The sequence below is a fragment of the Erpetoichthys calabaricus genome, chromosome 2, assembly GCF_900747795.2.
Source record: "Erpetoichthys calabaricus chromosome 2, fErpCal1.3, whole genome shotgun sequence".
NCBI lineage: Eukaryota > Metazoa > Chordata > Cladistia > Polypteriformes > Polypteridae > Erpetoichthys > Erpetoichthys calabaricus.
In genome coordinates this window covers 349784974-349802703 of record NC_041395.2, presented here as the reverse complement: position 1 = coordinate 349802703, position 17730 = coordinate 349784974, and positions in this window count along the sequence as shown.

Here is a 17730-nt window from a genome sequence, read left to right as displayed (position 1 = left end):
GTTCTTGTAGACTCTTTTCCTTCGCCACATATGGATGAACTCCTTTCTGCACTCAGAGGAGCTACAGTATTAATAATAATAATAATAATTCTTTGCATTTATGTAACGCTTTTCTTACTACTCAAAGCGCTCAGCAATTGCAGGTTAAGGGGCTTTGTCATTCAAGGGCCCAACAGAGCAGAGTCCCTATTGGCATTTAGGAGATTCAAACTGGCAACCTTCCGATTGCCAGAGCAGATCGTTACCCTCAGAGCCTCCACTCCACCTTACCTTTTCTACCATTGACTTATCTGGTGCCTACTACCACGTGCCACTGCATGAGGACAGTCAAGACCTGACTGCTTTCATTACACATGAGGGCCTCTTCAGGTTTTGTCAGGTTCCTTATGGGTTGGCACCTGCACCCTCCACCTTCCAGAAAATAATGACTGCTATTTTCGCTGGCTTGCCTGGCATGGTGGATTACTTGGATGATGTAACAGGACATGGAGTTGACCTGACTACCCATGACAAGACCTTACATTCTGTGGTATGCTGGCTGGAAGCTGCTGGCCTGCAGCTAAACGATGACAAGTGCAGGTTTCATCAGTCCAGCCTACCCTTCCCTGGGCATCAATGTGTCTGCTGATGGCCTGCGTCCTGATAAGGCCCATGTACAAGCCGTCATGAATGCTCCTGCACCCACAGATACTGCTACTTTGTGTTCTTTCCTCGGGCTGCTGTCTTGGTACTCCAAACCACGCTACTGTCATTGAACCAACGCGCACACGCTTGAGACAACCTGCAGGTGCATTCCAGTGGACGGCCAAGGCACAGAAGAGCTTTGAGCAGGTAAGAACGTTGCTAGTGGATAGCCCTGCCTTGGCACTTTTTGACCCTACACTACATACCGTAGTTTCCATTGATGCTTCTGACTATGGTCTAGGTGCCATTCTTTCTCAGCTCGGTTCTGACAACGTAGACAGAACTGTGACATTTGCTTCACAGACTCTTTACTTTCCACTATGGAGCGTAAATATTCAATAGTGGAAAAGGAAGCGCTGGCCTATGTGTGGCGAACACACCTGTGGGCACGTCGCTTCACCCTGCACACGGACCATCAGGCATTGACAACTCTGTTGACCACCAAGGGGATTGGTCATGCTGGGATGCGCATTGCTAGATGGTCTGCACGTCTTCTGCCATTTATCGCCCAGGTTCTCAGAATGCTTCTGCTGACTGCCTGTCTCGTCTGCCCTTACTTGTTGCTCCTGCAGCTGCTGACGATGCTGAACCAGAGTTTGTCGCCCTGCTGTCTGTGGAACGTAAGACATTGTCTCCTGCTGATTTGGAGTCTGCTTGTGCTGAATGTCCAGACCTCACTAAGCTACGTACACAGATTGTGCAGAGCTGGCCTTCTTCTCCTTCTGGAGGCTGATCTGCTGCCATACTACAAGCTCCGTCTGAAACTTTCTGTCAGTGACAACTTTGTGTTTTGTGGTTCACGTCTGATTGTGCCAGCTAGCCTTCGTTCGTCATTAACTGTAATTGCACACAAGAGTCACCAAGGTGTAGTATGCACCAAACAACGACTCAGAGAACTTCACTGGTGGCCAGAGATGGACACTGATGTTTGTACTGCCATCAGTTCTTGTCAGACATGCCAGTTGAATGAAAAAATAGCTCATCCACACCCCGCTCCCTTACAGTCTACACCTCTTCCAGATGGCCCATGGGAAAAAGTGGCTCTGGACATTGTAGGACCCTTTGACACCGCTGCATGGGACTGTAGATAGGCCTTGACCCTGAGTGACTACCACAGCAAGTGGCTGGAAGTAGCCTTCACCCCTCCATAACTACTGCTCATGTACTCACACTCCTGTCTTCTGTTTTCAGTCACCATGATGACCCCACGAGTCTGGTGACAGATAATGGGGTTCAGTTTATCTCTGCTGCTTTTCTGATTAAACATCAGCGCTCCTCACTGTGTGCCCCTGCTGCCAATGGAGCTGTAGAGCGATTCAGTCGTGAAACACTGAATACTGAAACATACGATTCAACTCGCTATTCAAGAACACCGTCCCTGGAAAGCTGCCCTTACAGACTTTTAGCATGTCTACTGTGCTACTCCACACACAACTACTGGCATTTCTCCATTTTAACTCCTTCATGGTCGACGGATGTGCACAAAATTGACTGTACTACCAGCTACTTCATCGGGTTTACAATCTGCCAGTGATGTCCGTACCACAGCTGAGCAACACCAGAACAGGATGAAAGTCTACACTGAGGCCAAACGGGGTGCTCGCTTGCCTAGTTTCAAAACAGGGGACAAGGTGAGGGTCAGAAATCCTCTGCATGTTCCAAAAGGACACCAGAAGTTCAGCAACCCTGTCACTATCAATGAGAAACTGGGTGCTCATACATACGTATTGAGTGATGGAAGAACCTGGAATGCATCTCATCAGTTGCTTTTCCAGACTGTGTGTCTACACCCGTCCAGAAGGAAGTCAAACCACCAGAGCTTCTTCAGTCACCCAGACACAAACGCAGTGCTCACCCACCAAACTGGTTGAAGGACTTTGTTACTTACTTAAAACAATAGTGCTGAACCTGTGTAATAATAGACTTGCATTTGTGGAATATAAAGGTCATGTTCTCTTAACTTTAATTCTTTCATTGCTTGATTACATGGACGTTCTGGGAATTTTCGTCGTGTTAATCTCATTAGCAGGCAGAAAAAAGGAAAATGTTGTGTTCAGTTGTAGTTTCTGCCAGAACGCTAGGGGGAGAATTTAACAAATGTGTTACCTGTGGAAAGAATAGCAGAGGAGTCTTGAATTTAAAGAATGTTCTTCTTGATTGGAGATCAGTGAGTTCCTGTCGTAAAATAAAGAAGTTAACGTTCTGAGTAATCCATGGCTGGCTAATTATTTGGTCACAACAAACACGGGACGAGGGTCCACCAGGACATCCCACAGAAAGAGAGACGTTATGTGGAAATGGAGCGAGTCTGGCAACATCCACACACACGACTGTGCGTTCATCTGCATGCGCAGACATTTGCCTCCATTGTCGCCTTCTGCCCGCACTACTCCCCGAAAATGAAGACGCCCCCCAGAGCGAGCCGCACGCTTCTGCTCGGCCGACAGAAGACCAGCTGTGAGACGCCGTTGTGGACACAATTGACATCGTGCGACAATCCCGTGGGAGTCTGGGAGACTGAAATCTTGAAACTCGCGGAGAGCGCCGACTCGTCGGTTACTTGACACGGAGCGGCGGCCCACTCAACGCACGCCCTTCCGCGCCAGTTTGGACCTCTCGAGCCCCCTTATAACGGGAGGTCCAGACAAAGCAGACATAAGAAGACGGCGTGTGGGGTTCGAGGGATGCCCCCCTTTCCCGTTCGATCGTCGTCGAATCTTCGGTCTTTGAGTTCGTCCTCTGGAGCCGCGACGACACCTTCGACCGAATGCTAAAGTCCCATTCACCCGGCCGGTCAGCGGAGCACGCGCCCGCGCGGTGTCGCCAGACAGAACCCTTCGAGAAAGTGACAAGTAAACAGCAAGCAGAGTGGCCTGAAGAAATGGAAACGCTCAGCGGGACAATCGTTTGATGTCGTTTTTATTTTCATGGTTCATTTCGTGTAGCCTACTGTTATTAGTAAAGCTGTAATTGTTCTGGCGTTTTGTTTGGTTGTACTGTAAGTGAGGAGCATCTCGTTAAAGAAAAGCGCCATGGACCCCCCGGTTTCAGCTGCTCAGCTCCAGCACACCAGCCGTAGACCCCCAGACATCCAGAGCTCAGCTGTAGACTGGCGCCTGCGTTCGGGCCAGCGGGGCACTGCCAGCAGATGGCGCTGATGTTCTGACAGTAACTCGGCTCTGCACTGGCCTCAGTCGTCAGGTCTTGTTAAAATGTTTTCCAAGCTTGACGTTCAGTTTTCCACGGAATTTCTTATCTACAAAAGTAATGCTTTGCAGAGTATGTGGAATTGTCTTTGTGCCTTTCTTAGAGGAGGACTTCAGGGCGGTGAGCAGCGAGGTCCACAGTTCATCAGCATCAGGATTGGTAGCCATGATGTCATCATGCATAGTTGGGATTTGGATGTGTCCAAGCTGAGTGCAAAGATGACTCGTCAATGCATTTCTGGTGTCAATGGTTGTGAGGGATGCTTGGGGGATTGCGGCGGATGGACTGGACGAGTGTATGGTCTGTCCAGCGTTGTGCTCCTCTCATCATATCCTGGAGGCCACACTGACAGACAATCATTTAGTCCAAGAAGTGCCAGCTCTTTGGCTGAGGATAATAATAATAATAATAATAATAATTCATTACATTTATATAGCGCTTTTCTCAGTACTCAAAGCGCTATCCACACAGGGAAGAACCAGGAAGCGAACCCACAATCTTCCACAGTCTCCTTACTGCAAAGCAGCAGCACTACCACTGGAGGATGCATCCATGGTGTCTTGTGTTTGTCAGGGAGCTAAAACATGGTGTTGTTGGTAGACATTTGGTGCTCCACATAGAAGGTTAAGAGATGGAGTCTGTCAGAGTTCATGTTTCCTGATCACATCATTCCACGTGCCAGAGTTCCTTCCAACTTGAGCATTGAAGTTTCCAAGTAAGGTGACCTTGTCTGAAGCAGGGACATTCCAGACTGCATTGTCAAGGGAAACGCAGAAGAAAGTTGTCCTTTTCTTCTTCTGATGACTCCAGAATAGGAGCCTAGGCGCTGATGATTTTCAAATGGGAACCTTTTGCTAGTAGAACATGCAGGGTCATAACGTGTGAGGTGATGCCAACTGGAGACTCTGGGATTTTCAGGAGGAGTTCTTTCTTGGCAGCAAATCCCATTTCATCGATCTGCACCAGTGACTGTGGTTGTCCTTTGCAGAAGAATGTGTATCTGGCTGTGGTTTCAGTGATGGATCCTTCATCAGCAAGATGAGTTTCACTGAGGGCACCGATGTCCATCTTGTACCGTCAGGGCCTGTTCTCTGAGGTGGTCAGTCAGTAATGGTGGAATTCATGACTGTGTGGACATTCCAAGAAGCGAGGAGTTTTTCGACCGCATGTAGAGGGTTGACTCACCAGGTGCAGTTTCCTGGCCGAGCACAGATGGGACAAACTTTGTTTAGTGCCTTTAATTGTCTGTCCTTGAAAAAGTCTGCCTAGTCACGCCAGTAGGACACGAACGAGACATCTGAGCCTCTAAACGGCCTTCACACCAACGCCTCCATATGTGTGAGTTCCATACACCATCAGCCAGTGGTAGTTCTCTTCATCTGTCACCATAGGACTTTGATGCAGGATCAAGGATGAGGAAGACATTAGGCAGGAAGGGCCAGCGCAGAGGAGTTGTTGATATTAGTAGTAGTGAGGGAGGTGAACACTCACCAAACACACCAAGTGCAAGACAACGAGACACGGCAGGAAGTTGCACACTCTGGATGGACCCTTGGTGGGATGGGAGCGGAGGACCTGACCTCTGACCTTGACGCCATGAGTGGCCCTATCGGCATCGCTCAGGGGATCATTGATCACGCAAACCAGCCCGCCACATCAGAGCGCTGACTCAATGGCGGGCTTCAGTACAGCATGAGGTGGACAAGTACAGGAGTTTCAAGTTGGAGGAGGAAATGACGTCAGAAATCTTGTGGCTGATTGTCATGTAGCGGGTGACACATGCGCTAATGTCCCTGAGTAAGTTTGTGTCCCCTTTAGTGAGTACCTCAGGAAATGGGCTGCTGAGGGTTCACCGAAAAAATGGGGACTTAGACCTTTAAGGGGATGAATTGAGCACAGATAAGACGTGTGTGTGTGTGTCTCAGCTGACTTATTAAATAGGTTCCAAATGTGAAGGACGCTCCACATGCACATATTAACATTTGTTTAAATAGTATGAACGTAATAAGGTGTTAGGTGAGTTAAGAACGACTGAGGAGGGGTGGTATGTTGGCGCAGTGATTAGCAAGTCGGGTTTCTGTGTTCAGTTTGATGTCCTGTAACTTTTCCTGGGATTGCGTTCCTGCTGTGATTCCTTGCCGGGTCGTTTCCTAGTTGTTGTCACAGAATCAGATCTCCACAGATTTCTTTCCCACTGTCACTGCCTCAAACCACCCACAGAGTATCCTTGACTGGGAGAGCAGCGCTGTGTGGAGTTTGGTAGATCTTGCTGCTGTGCTCTCGCCATTTGAAGTTAACACCAGCGAACACGGGCTCAGTCATCAGAGGCAGTTGAGTAAAGAGGGAGCGTTTCTTTGTCAGAGTTTGTTTCTTTCCGTGCTTTGATCGATTCCAAGCACAGTGTGTAAGTAAATCGACGACGTAAAATGCAGCAAACTGAGAGAAAGTAAACACACGCAGGAGAGGCAAATACTTGAACTCTTAAAGGGCGGCTGTGAACTTATGTTGGCACAAAGGGTTCAATGCTGACGTCGACTAATGTTGGCATCCAGGGGTAGAGGGCGATCATCAGTTGTAAACATCGAGAAAACTTGCCGTTACATTACCGGTGGACTCTCTATGCTAGGAGGAACGTTATCTTTGTTGAATTGACCTGAAATCTGTGAGTAGCAAAGAGTGAACGACGTCTGAAAAGGCATCGACGAGAGAGCAAAGTGAATGTGCAAAGCAAAATACTGAACAGTAACAAGCCAATTAGCTAAGAGTAACCCGCTCATGTCGCTGACGCACCTACGCCAACGTCCACCTGGGAGGACCGCACAGACGCAGACCTGTGGAAGGCCAGCTGGCAGCCGGACTCCAGGCGCTGGTGGACACTCGACTGCTTCGGGCTCTTTATTCAGCTTCTGAGCGATGAGACAAACAGCTATGGGATACGTACGTATGGGAATTCACGTGCTGCATTGTAGAACGTAGAATCGTAGAATCGAGAACGATCGTAGAATGAGTGACATTTGTCATAAATAAAAATTTTATGTTGAAACTCGAAATGAAAAAAGAAACCCTTCAAAGAGTTGAATAATGGATGTTAAAAATAAATCAATCACTAAATACCGTGCCAGTAGATGGCGCCATAGCAGCGTGTAACCCGACACAGACTGGCGCAGGAGGCACTCTTATTAAAGCCCAAGCTTTTTATCTTCTTTTCTGCCTTCTCCGTCCCACGTGTCCACCACACACTCCCAAAGCACAGACGCAATGCTCTCCTTCTCTCTTCTCTTTCTCCTCCACTCCTCCTCTGACTCCTGGAGTGCTGACTGCTGGCTCCTTTTATAAAGCCCCCCAAAGTCCTCCAGGTGCTCCTTGACCTTCTTCTGGCAGCACTTCTGGGGGTGACAGAAAACCCACCCAAGAGGGCTCAGCAACTGTTGCAGCACCCCCTGGTGGCACCCCTGAATCCAAACAGGGCTGTGGAGAACTCCAACTCCCATGAAGCCCTGCAGGAAACCCATGGGGGCTGCCATGTAACGTCCCGGGAGGTACTGTCCTGCCCACACTTGCTTCCCCGGTCCTCTCCTGGGCAGACAAGGAGCCCGGCCGTCTGTGACAATACATAATACTAATAATAAAACATGAGGGGGTTTAAATGTGAACTTTCAGTGACTCTGAGTGTGTTGTTCAGTATATGAAAGGGATCTGGGAGTCAGTGACTGAAGTGCATTCAAAGAAGTTTCAAAGGTCTGACAATACGTTTGTTTAAACGCAATGCGTGATACGTACGCAATTGATAAAAGGGTGCATTCATTAATATTCCATCCATTATCAAACCCACCATATGCTAACTACAGGGTCACGGGGGTCTGCTGGAGCCAATGCCAGCCAGCACAGGGCACAAGGCAGGAAACAAACCCCGGGCAGGGTGCCAGCCCACCGCAGGGCACACACATACCAAGCATACACTACGGACAATTTAGGATCGCCAGTCCACCTCACCTGCATGTCTTTGGACTGTGAGAGGAAACCCATGCAGACACGGGGAGAACATGCAAACTCCACACAGGGAGGACCTGGGAAACGAACCCAGTCGGGTCTCCTTACTGCGAGGCAGCAGCACTACCCACTGCGCCACTGTGCCGCCCTTCATTAATATTTATGTTTTGAATTCAAACTGAAATGCTTATGGTCAGGTCCAATGAGAAAGTCTCAGATGTTAGTTTTCCTTTTCAGTACTGGCCACACTTCAAAGGAGGAGATTCCTTTAGTAACTTTAAATTAACGGAGATGTCTGCTCTAAGATGGCACAGAAGCTGGTGGTAAGCAGTGGCCTGCAGTCCAGGTAGTGAGTGTCCCGTACTGACATGAACTTTAACAATAAGGGCCGCCGTGCAGGAACAATACAAGAGGAACATTTAAATTAAGAACAAAGGCAGCCTGTGCTTTATTAACTGAATCAACACTCTGGAAAAATGCCAGGAGAATTTCAGAAGATATCAACGAGACAGCAGACAGTACATGAACGACTAGTGTTAACAGTTATGGGGAAAAGAAATTCGTGTCATCATCAACATTTTATACATTATAATGTTTTCTTATGAGTTTAAAATGCTGTAATGATTAACTAATAAAGAAGTAGAACCTCTTTGTACAAACTACACTGAAGGCATTTTAAATACAAATAGATCTTCAAATATAAGGCATTTGATGCAATGTGACGTTTCGATTTCTTTTCTCATCTACTCCTTGTGTTACGAGCAGCTTATGCATTTTATACGTGACATAAAATCGAATGTTAAGGTTTGCATGACTACATAGCTGATAGAAGGTTTCATGTCCCAACAACATTTATTTCTATATTGCGATGTCGTCATACAAACGACGTAACTCAACGTGCTCCACAAGAAGAAATAAAAACCAAATAAGACTAGGCCATAATATTAAAGAATAAGTAACAAAAAAGATGGCCAGGAGAACCAAAAAAAGAAAAAGAAAAACACCTGGAGAAAAAAAATCAGCAGGGGTCCGAAGGGGTCCAAAAGACTGCCCATCCCCCACTGGGTATTCCGCCCAACATCAGTGTTCTCAGTTTATTCCTCTTTGTTTTCAGGCTTCACGTGATAGGAATTGATGATGTTGGTCTTGTGGTCAGGGGGCTGCATGGTGCCTTGATCAGGTGGTGGTGGCGCAGATTGTCACAGCAGAAGAACCAGAAAAGACATCGGAGAATAGACGAGGTTAGTAGAGATCCCAGAAGAATCTGATAATTCTATGCCCACAACGTCTCTCAATACAAATACAACTAAAACATATTAAAATAACGGGGTTTTAGCAGTTTATTGAAGTGCTCCACCGTATCAGCCTGGTGAATTTCTATCGGTAAACTCGTATGCCAGATTTGAGGTGCACAACAGCAGAAGGCCGCCCGCCCGCCTCAGCACTGTTTTGAAGTGGTTTGAATTCTAAGCAGACCCTCATTCAAAGATCTAAGGTTACAACGTGGGGTGTAAGGTGACATCCATCCATCCATTTTCCAACCCGCTGAATCCGAACACAGGGTCACGGGGCAAGCGTTCTAAAATGTAGGACAGAGCAGATTATTTCTTATAATTTGATGTTAAAATTGTAAAGCCAAAAGTAGAAATGTACAGTATGCTGTAAAAAGGAACAGACTGGACACACGTAGAAAGGTTTGGGGCAGCCACCCGTATAATATTCCTGGCTGCAGATAGTTTTTAAACAGTACAGAGCTGTTGACAATACTGAGTCCAAGACAGAACTGACGAGGGTTGCAAAAGATGGCGGCTTTAAGGGATCAAATCACAAGTGATGTCCTTCTGACGTCAGCCTGTGAGCCTGATGTGACCTTCTTCTGGGCGCCGGAACTGGCATCGTCAGCACTGACTCAGAGAGGTGAAGGCTTAGTGCCCCCTGGCCTGGCGTGGAATTACCTTTGCTTGGTCCATACAACGTCCCCCTACTCGCACGTTTGTGACATGTGTGTTCATTTAATTTGCACAATAATATCTTAAGGAAATATAGCTGGGATATGTGTAAAGAAACTTTTAGGTTTGAGATAAGATGTTAATACATGTATTTCAAGATGAATTCTGCTGATCTAAATGAACTTTGGAATAATTAAGAGAATTTATGTTGGAAATGATAAAATATGAATTACCCCATTAGCTTTAGACAGAATGAAATATAAATTTCCTCTGTAAATGATAAGACTGCACATCCTGGAACGGATATTTTGTTACTTTATTAGAAAAACAGTGAAAGGGAACGTGGAGCGTAAGTGTTTTTAGTTTCTGTTGATCTCATTTCTAAAAGGAGACTGTAGAAGATTGTGGGTTTGCTTCCCGGTTCCTCCCTGTGTGGATAGCGCTTTGAGTACTGAGAAAAGCGCTATAGAAATGTAATGAATTATTATTATTATTATTAAAAGTACTGTAACTCAGAATTTAGCAGTCCAGACGGTGGATTTCTGTCTTGACTCCTGCTTGCTATGCTGACTGAGAGATGCTCTCCGGAGGACACCCGTGTTATATCGGCAGCCATTAAAGGGGACAGTGAACACAGAGACCAACAAATTTGGACTTTAGAATAATCAACTGGAATTTTCTTCATTTCTTCAGGGATCTCCATAGAACCTGTCACTTTAACTAATAACCTCCACACCATTCTGCCTTCTCTTTTTGTTGCTGTTGTCGCTCATCCCCGGACATATTTGTGTTATCTGTAAGATGAGGAGTGACATTTGGCTCTTAATCAGATGTTATATTAATCGTACTGATTTTGGAGTTTTCTCTGACTGAAACTCTCTTAGTCCACATTCCCTCTGAAATACATACACAACAAAACTGACACAAGTGTCGAAAGAGGGGAAGCATTGATTTCTGTGTTATAGTAAATTATTTTTATTTTCATAGCAGCAAAGGTTATGTGCAAATAGTTTGAATATTGTGAGACCAACTGAACGCCCTTTCCCAGTGTATATATTAAGATTGACTTTAATTTATATTGTGAATGGTTTATTTGCTATAATGGATACGCGTTGTAACTGAGTGGAGTCCACAACAACCGCTAAATGTGATATAACTAGTTGAAGGGGTCACGGGTCCCTAATGCAATCATGGGTTCCAAATCATAGAAGGCATCCATGTGCATTGGATCAAGAGTTTTAGATATTGATATCATATTAAATCCCAATATTAAAGGAACTAGTCATTAAGCCCGTTGCAATAACGGGTGCTAGAACGGTAGTGCATAAACATTACAGTAGTAGGAACAGTCTATATTAAATGGCAAGGGACTTTGACCTCACTCTTTTTGTTGGTCGTATTTTTCTTTGTCTTTCAGCCTTTCTTTTGTTGATGTTTACTTGCTGAGCTGACTGTTCTTCATGGGCTGCCGCCGTGTGTTGTGTGTCTTTAATTTTCTGTGACAGTAATACTGTCTTGTACATCTGCTGGCTTGTACCTCAGTAATATGCCTTTAATTTTCTCTGGCGGTAATACAGGCGTGCGCGTTGGTAATATGCCTTTAATTTTCTCTGACCGTAATACTTGCTTGTGGCTGTAATATGCGTCACTGTATTGTGTACCCCTCTCGCAGTAATACTGGTTTGTATTTCCGTAAAACGCCTGTAAGTTTCTCTGACAGTAATATCGCACATGCACACTTCACCAGAAGACACACACACACGGACACCTTGACGCACACTGGGATTTTATTAAAGAGGATGTTTTCTGCAGCAAAGTCTTTCAATAGGATTTGAACCCATGGAGTGATGGAAGACATAGGAAGAAAAGGTTAATGATCTGCAAATAAAACAAGCCAGAAATCAACTCTTTTCATGGGCAATGTGTACCAGTTGAATATGTTTAGCTATTCTTTTATGAATGGGAATAGTGAATGATTATTCTGAATTTAAATTGTTTAGTATTAAAATTGTACAACAATTGGGACAATTTAATTAAAGAGTTTAGAAAATGTGACTAGCAGAGTAAATCTTTTTAGAGTTACCTTTAAGGATGAATGTTGTATGTAATTTGGACCATGTCCATGCCCATTACCCACCTCCTGTAGTCAATCAGACTCTGATACATGAGTATTACATTACTGATTATCGTCACATTAGCACTTACAATATTACCATTGAATGGCAGCACAATTTAAGCATTATTGGTTATTGATTTTAATGATAGAATGAATAGTATCGAGCTTAACATTAAGGGAAATTTCTTAACTTCTGCATAAGTCAACACCTAGGGTTGGGACGGACATCAGTCAGCATCCAGGGACAGCGGGCAGTAATCAGCTGTAAACATCAACGTGAGCCCCACCAAGTTACACTTCAACTCTCTTTGCTTGCAGAATGTGTTACTCTGGTGCTGCTGTTTCAGCCGTCTGTTGCTGCCGGCCATGGGCAGCTGACCTTTGTGTGGTAAAAGCAGTCACAGAATGCAGCAATGGAGGGCTGAAACAGCGGCACCAGTGGAACACATTCTGCAAGCAGTGTAACGTGGCAATGCCCGCCATTGACTGCTTCTAATGTTATCAGACCTTGCAGGACTGTGCTATGTAATGCAGTAGGTATGTGAATTCACACAGTGTAGAAAGTCATGAAACACAAAACACAGTGACATTTGACATAAATAAATATTTGACGTTGATTTATGTGTGTAACCACTGCTTTGTGTGCTTCTCAGAAAACTGAGTTTTTTGGAAAAATATTCAGCCTTGGGCCAAAACACAAAAAAATAATTAGCTCTCAAAGAGTTAATTGAGAGGAATAATAGTGAACTTATGGGATAGCATATAACAAGTGTTTTGAGAATAAGGACACTTGGGATAAAATGTCTAAATCCATTAGTGTAGATAGAGACATAGTTTCAACTACAAGCTGTTGGTGGCAAAACAGGACACATAGTTAATATTATGGCTTAATTAGGCCTAAGTAATATAGAAAAATAGCCAAACAAAATAAGAATTGGGCACAACAGAAATGGAGTGCCTTGTGCAAAGAGTTCCTGAGTGTGCAGTTTGTGAATTGGGAAACCCAGATACAAACCAAAGATCCCAACAGGGGGCAGAAGACTTTAACATCATAAAGACACTTGGGTACAACCCTTTGAAAAGGACCAGTGGCTTCCATTAATCAGAATATTAGGCAGGACTGACACCTACTTTCAGCAAGATAGCTGCTTGTCTTTGTAGTAACCTAATATGGACCACAGCCGGATGTAAATCAGGGCAGCCTTGTGGATGTGAAGATATGGATTCAAGCAGGGCTGTTTGTTTGAGGACTCAATCTCTGGTCATTGTTGTATATGTCATTGGTAAAATAAGTTATTAAACTTTGAACTTTTCTAACTTGTGTTATTTGTGTCTCTACCAACAATACTACTAAATAGTCTGATCATAGACAAAATACAAATCTAGAAACATTTTTGTGAACTAACATAGCTAATCCCCTCCTCGAACTGCCACCTTACCGTGGTGGAGGGGTTTGCGTGTCCCGATGATCCTAAGAGCTCTGTTGTCCGGGGCTTTATGCCCCTGGTAGGGCCACCCAAGGCAAACTGGTCCTAGGTGAGGGATGAGACAAAGAGCGGTTAAACAAACCTCCTATGATGAAAAACAATTTTGGACGGCGTTTTCCCTCGCCCGGACGCGGGTCACCGGGGCCTCACTCTGGAGCCAGGCCTGGAGGTGGGGCTCGATGGCGAGCGCCTGGTGGCCGTTCCTGTACCCATGGGGCTCGGCCGGGCACAGCCCGAAGAGGCAACGTGGGTCCCCCTTCCCATGGGCTCACCACCTATGGGAGGGGCCAAGGAGGTCGGGTGCAGTGTGAGTTGGGTGGTGGCCGAAGGCGGGGACCTTGGTGGTCCGATCCTCGGCTACAGAAGCTGGCTCTTGGGACGTGGAATGTCACCTCTCTGAAGGGGAAGGAGCCTGAGCTGGTGCGCGAGGTTGAGAAGTTCCGGCTAGATATAGTCGGGCTCACCTCGACGCACAGCTTGGACTCTGGAACCAATCTCCTTGAGAGGGGCTGGACTCTGTACCACTCTGGAGTTGCCCCCAGTGAGAGGCGCCAAGCGGGTGTGGGTATACTTATTGCCCCCTGACTTGGAGCCTGTACATTGGGGTTTACCCCGGTAGACGAGAGGGTAGCCTCCCTTCGCCTTCGGGTGGGGGGACGGGTCCTAACTGTTGTTTGTGCGTATGCACCGAACAGCAGTTCGGAGTACCCACCCTTTTTGGAGTCCCTGGAGGGGGTGCTAGAGGGCATACCATCTGGGGACTCCCTCGTTCTGCTGGGAGACTTCAATGCTCACGTGGCCAATGACAGTGAGACCTGGAAGGGCGTGATTGGGAGGAATGGCCCCCCGATCTGAACCCGAGCTGTGTTTTGTTATTGGACTTCTGTGCCCGTCACTGATTGTCCATAACAAACACCATGTTCAAGCATAGGGGTGTTCATATGTGCACTTGGCACCAGGACACCCTAGGCCTCAGTTCGATGATCGACTTTGTGGTCGTGTCGTCGGACTTGCGGCTACATGTCTTGGACACTCGGGTGAAGAGAGGGGCGGAGCTGTCAACTGATCACCACCTGGTGGTGAATTGGCTTCGATGGTGGGGAAGGATGCCGGTCAGCCGTGGTAGGCCCAAACGTGTTGTGAGGGTCTGCTGGGAACGTCTGGCAGAGCCCCCTGTCAGAAGTAGCTTCAACTCCCACCTCCGGCAGAACTTCGACCACATCCCGAGGGAGGTGGGGGACATTGAGTCCGAATGGGCCATGTTCCGTGCCTCTATTGTTGAGGCAGCTGACCGGAGCTGTGGCCGTAAGGTGGTCAGTGCCTGTCGTGGTGTCAATCCCCGAACCCGTTGGTGGACACCGGTGGTGAAGGATGCCGTCAAGCTGAAGAAGGAGTCCTACCGGTCCCTTTTGTCCTGTGGGGCTCTGGAGGCAGCTGATAGGTACCGGCAGGCCAAGCGGAATGCGGCTTCGGTGGTTGCTGAGGCAAAAACTCGGGCATGGGAGGAGTTTGGGGAGGCCATGGAGAACGACTTTCGGACTGCTTCGAGGAGATTCTGGTCCACCATCCGGCGTCTCAGGAAGGGGAAGCAGTGCAGTGTCAACACTGTATATGGTGGGGATGGTGCGCTGCTGACCTTGACTCGGGACATTGTGGGTCGGTGGGGGGAGTACTTTGAAGATATCCTCAATCCCACTAACATGCCTTCCAATGTGGAAGCAGAGCCTGGGGACTCGGAGGTGTGCTCCCCATCTCTGGGACTGAGGTCACCGAGGTGGTCAAAAAACTCCTTGGTGGCAGGGCCACGGGGGTGGATGAGATACGCCCGGAGTTCCTCAAGGCTCTGGATGTTGTAGGACTGTCTTGGTTGACACATCTCTATAACATCGCATGGACATCAGGGACAGTGCCTCTGGATTGGCAGAGAAGGGGGACCGGAGGGTGTGTTCCAACTACAGAGGGATCACACTCCTCAGCCTCCCTGGAAAAGTCTATTCAGGGGTCCTGGAGAGGAGGGTCCGTCGGATAGTCGAGCCTCGGATCCAGGAGGAACAGTGTGGTTTTCGTCCTGGTCGCGGAACAGTGGACCAGCTCTATACCCTTAGCAGGGTCCTGGAGGGTGCATGGGAGTTCGCCCAACCAGTCTACATGTGTTTTGTGGACTTGGAAAAGGCATTCGACCGTGTTCCTTGGGGAATCCTGTGGGGGGTACTCCGGGAGTATGGGGTACCGGCCCCCCTGATAAGGGCTGTTCGGTCCCTGTACGATCAGTGCCAGAGCTTGGTCCGCATTGCCGGCAGTAAGTCGAACTCGTTTCCAGTGAGAGTTGGACTCTGCCAGGGCTGCCCATTGTCACCGATTCTGTTCATAACTTTTATGGACAGAGTTTCTAGGCGCAGCCAGGGTGTTGAGGGGGTCCGGTTTGGTGGACTCAGGATTGGGTCACTGCTTTTTGCAGATGATGTTGTCCTGTTTGCTTCATCAGGCTGTGATCTTCAGCTCTCTCTGGATCGGTTCGCAGCCGAGTGTGAAGCGGCTGGGATGAGAATCAGCACCTCCAAATCCGAGACCATGGTCCTCAGCCGGAAAAGGGTGGAGTGCCCTCTCAGGGTTGGGAGCGAGATCCTGCCTCAAGTGGAGGAGTTCAAGTATCTCGGGGTCTTGTTCACGAGTGAGGGAAGAATGGAGCGTGAGATCGACAGGCGGATCGGTGCGGCGTCCGCAGTGATGAGGGCTCTGCATTGGTCTGTCGTGGTGAAAAAGGAGCTGAGCCGCAAGGCGAAGCTCTCAATTTACCGGTCGATCTATGTTCCTACCCTCACCTATGGTCATGAGCTATGGGTAGTGACCGAAAGAACGAGATCGTGAATACAAGCGGCTGAAATGAGTTTCCTCCGCAGGGTGTCTGGACTTTCCCTTAAAGAGAGGGTGAGAAGCTCAGTCATCCGGGAGGGGCTCAGAGTAGAGCCGCTGCTCCTCCGCATCGAGAGGAGTCAGATGAGGTGGCTCGGGCATCTGATCAGGATGCCTCCTGGACGCCTCCCTGGTGAGGTGTTCCGGGCACGTCCAACCGGGAGGAGGCCCCGGGGAAGACACAGGACACGCTGGAGGGACTATGTCTCCCGGCTGGCCTGGGAACGCCTCGGGATTCTCCCGGAAGAGCTAGAAGAAGTGGCCAGGGAGAGGGAAGTCTGGGCATCTCTGCTCCAGCTGCTGCCCCCGCGACCCGACCTCGGATAAGCGGAAGAGGATGGATGGATGGACATAGCTAATGTTTATTTGGATAAGAAAGAAATAAATAGTTACTTTAAACACAGGAAAATATGACATTAATCAAATAGTTCTTCACAATGTTTTATCATCACACTTAGAAGTATGAAATTATGGGAGGCAATTCTGAGATTAATAGAGGAACATTTTAATTAATATCACTATCGCTCACATGACTTATACAATTGGAAAGGATTTAAGTAGAACAGTGAAGGTCAACTTCAAGTCACAGTGGAACTTCTTGTCTTCTATTTTGCTACCAGTACTTCTCTTTAAAATTGCCATCCACCAAACAACTTATTGACAAACAAGTCTGGAAGCAAATTACAATCTTGTTCTTTCCTCTGATGAAACACTAAGATAAAATAAGATAAGAGGACTTTGATACAAGCTATTGTCTGAGTTTGATTTTCCACTTTGCTACTGTTATTTGCTGTTATTGATTTTATTCTTTTATGTGATTATCTTAAGTATTAATAAATTAGATTGATTTCTGTTTTTCCCAAATTTCGCTGGTCAGGGATCTTTTACTTCCTTCTACTTCGAATAAAGAGGGAAGCTGTTTGGTCTTTGAACCATCAGGAGAAGAGAATGGCTGATCAGGTTGTTTTTGAAGATGGAGTGACCCGAGATTCAAGAGTGCACAGGTTGTTGAAAGCTGGCACCCCTTCTTTCATAATGGGTCTAAAATATAGTTGGACTTTAAGAAGTCCCAAAGGGGGGAGTGTGAAAGAAAATAAATGAGATCAAGGGGTAAAGTGGTTATTGTGAAGGATGGGTGGTGTTCTTACCCAGCCATGATGCCCTCAGGATGGAAGGACTAGGGATGACAGCTTATACAGGGTTTCATCTCTCCCCGAAGGACACTAGATGGCAGTAGGCCCAGGCTCAGATTCCCACATGTGTGCCTGCAGGGCATACTGGGCTGGGTGCTGTAGTCCCTGGGAACAGTTCTGTTGGGTCCTGTGGGGGCCGCCAGGGGGAGCTGCAGGATTGGGAAGTCCCTACATCATGGGGTTTCAGCCTC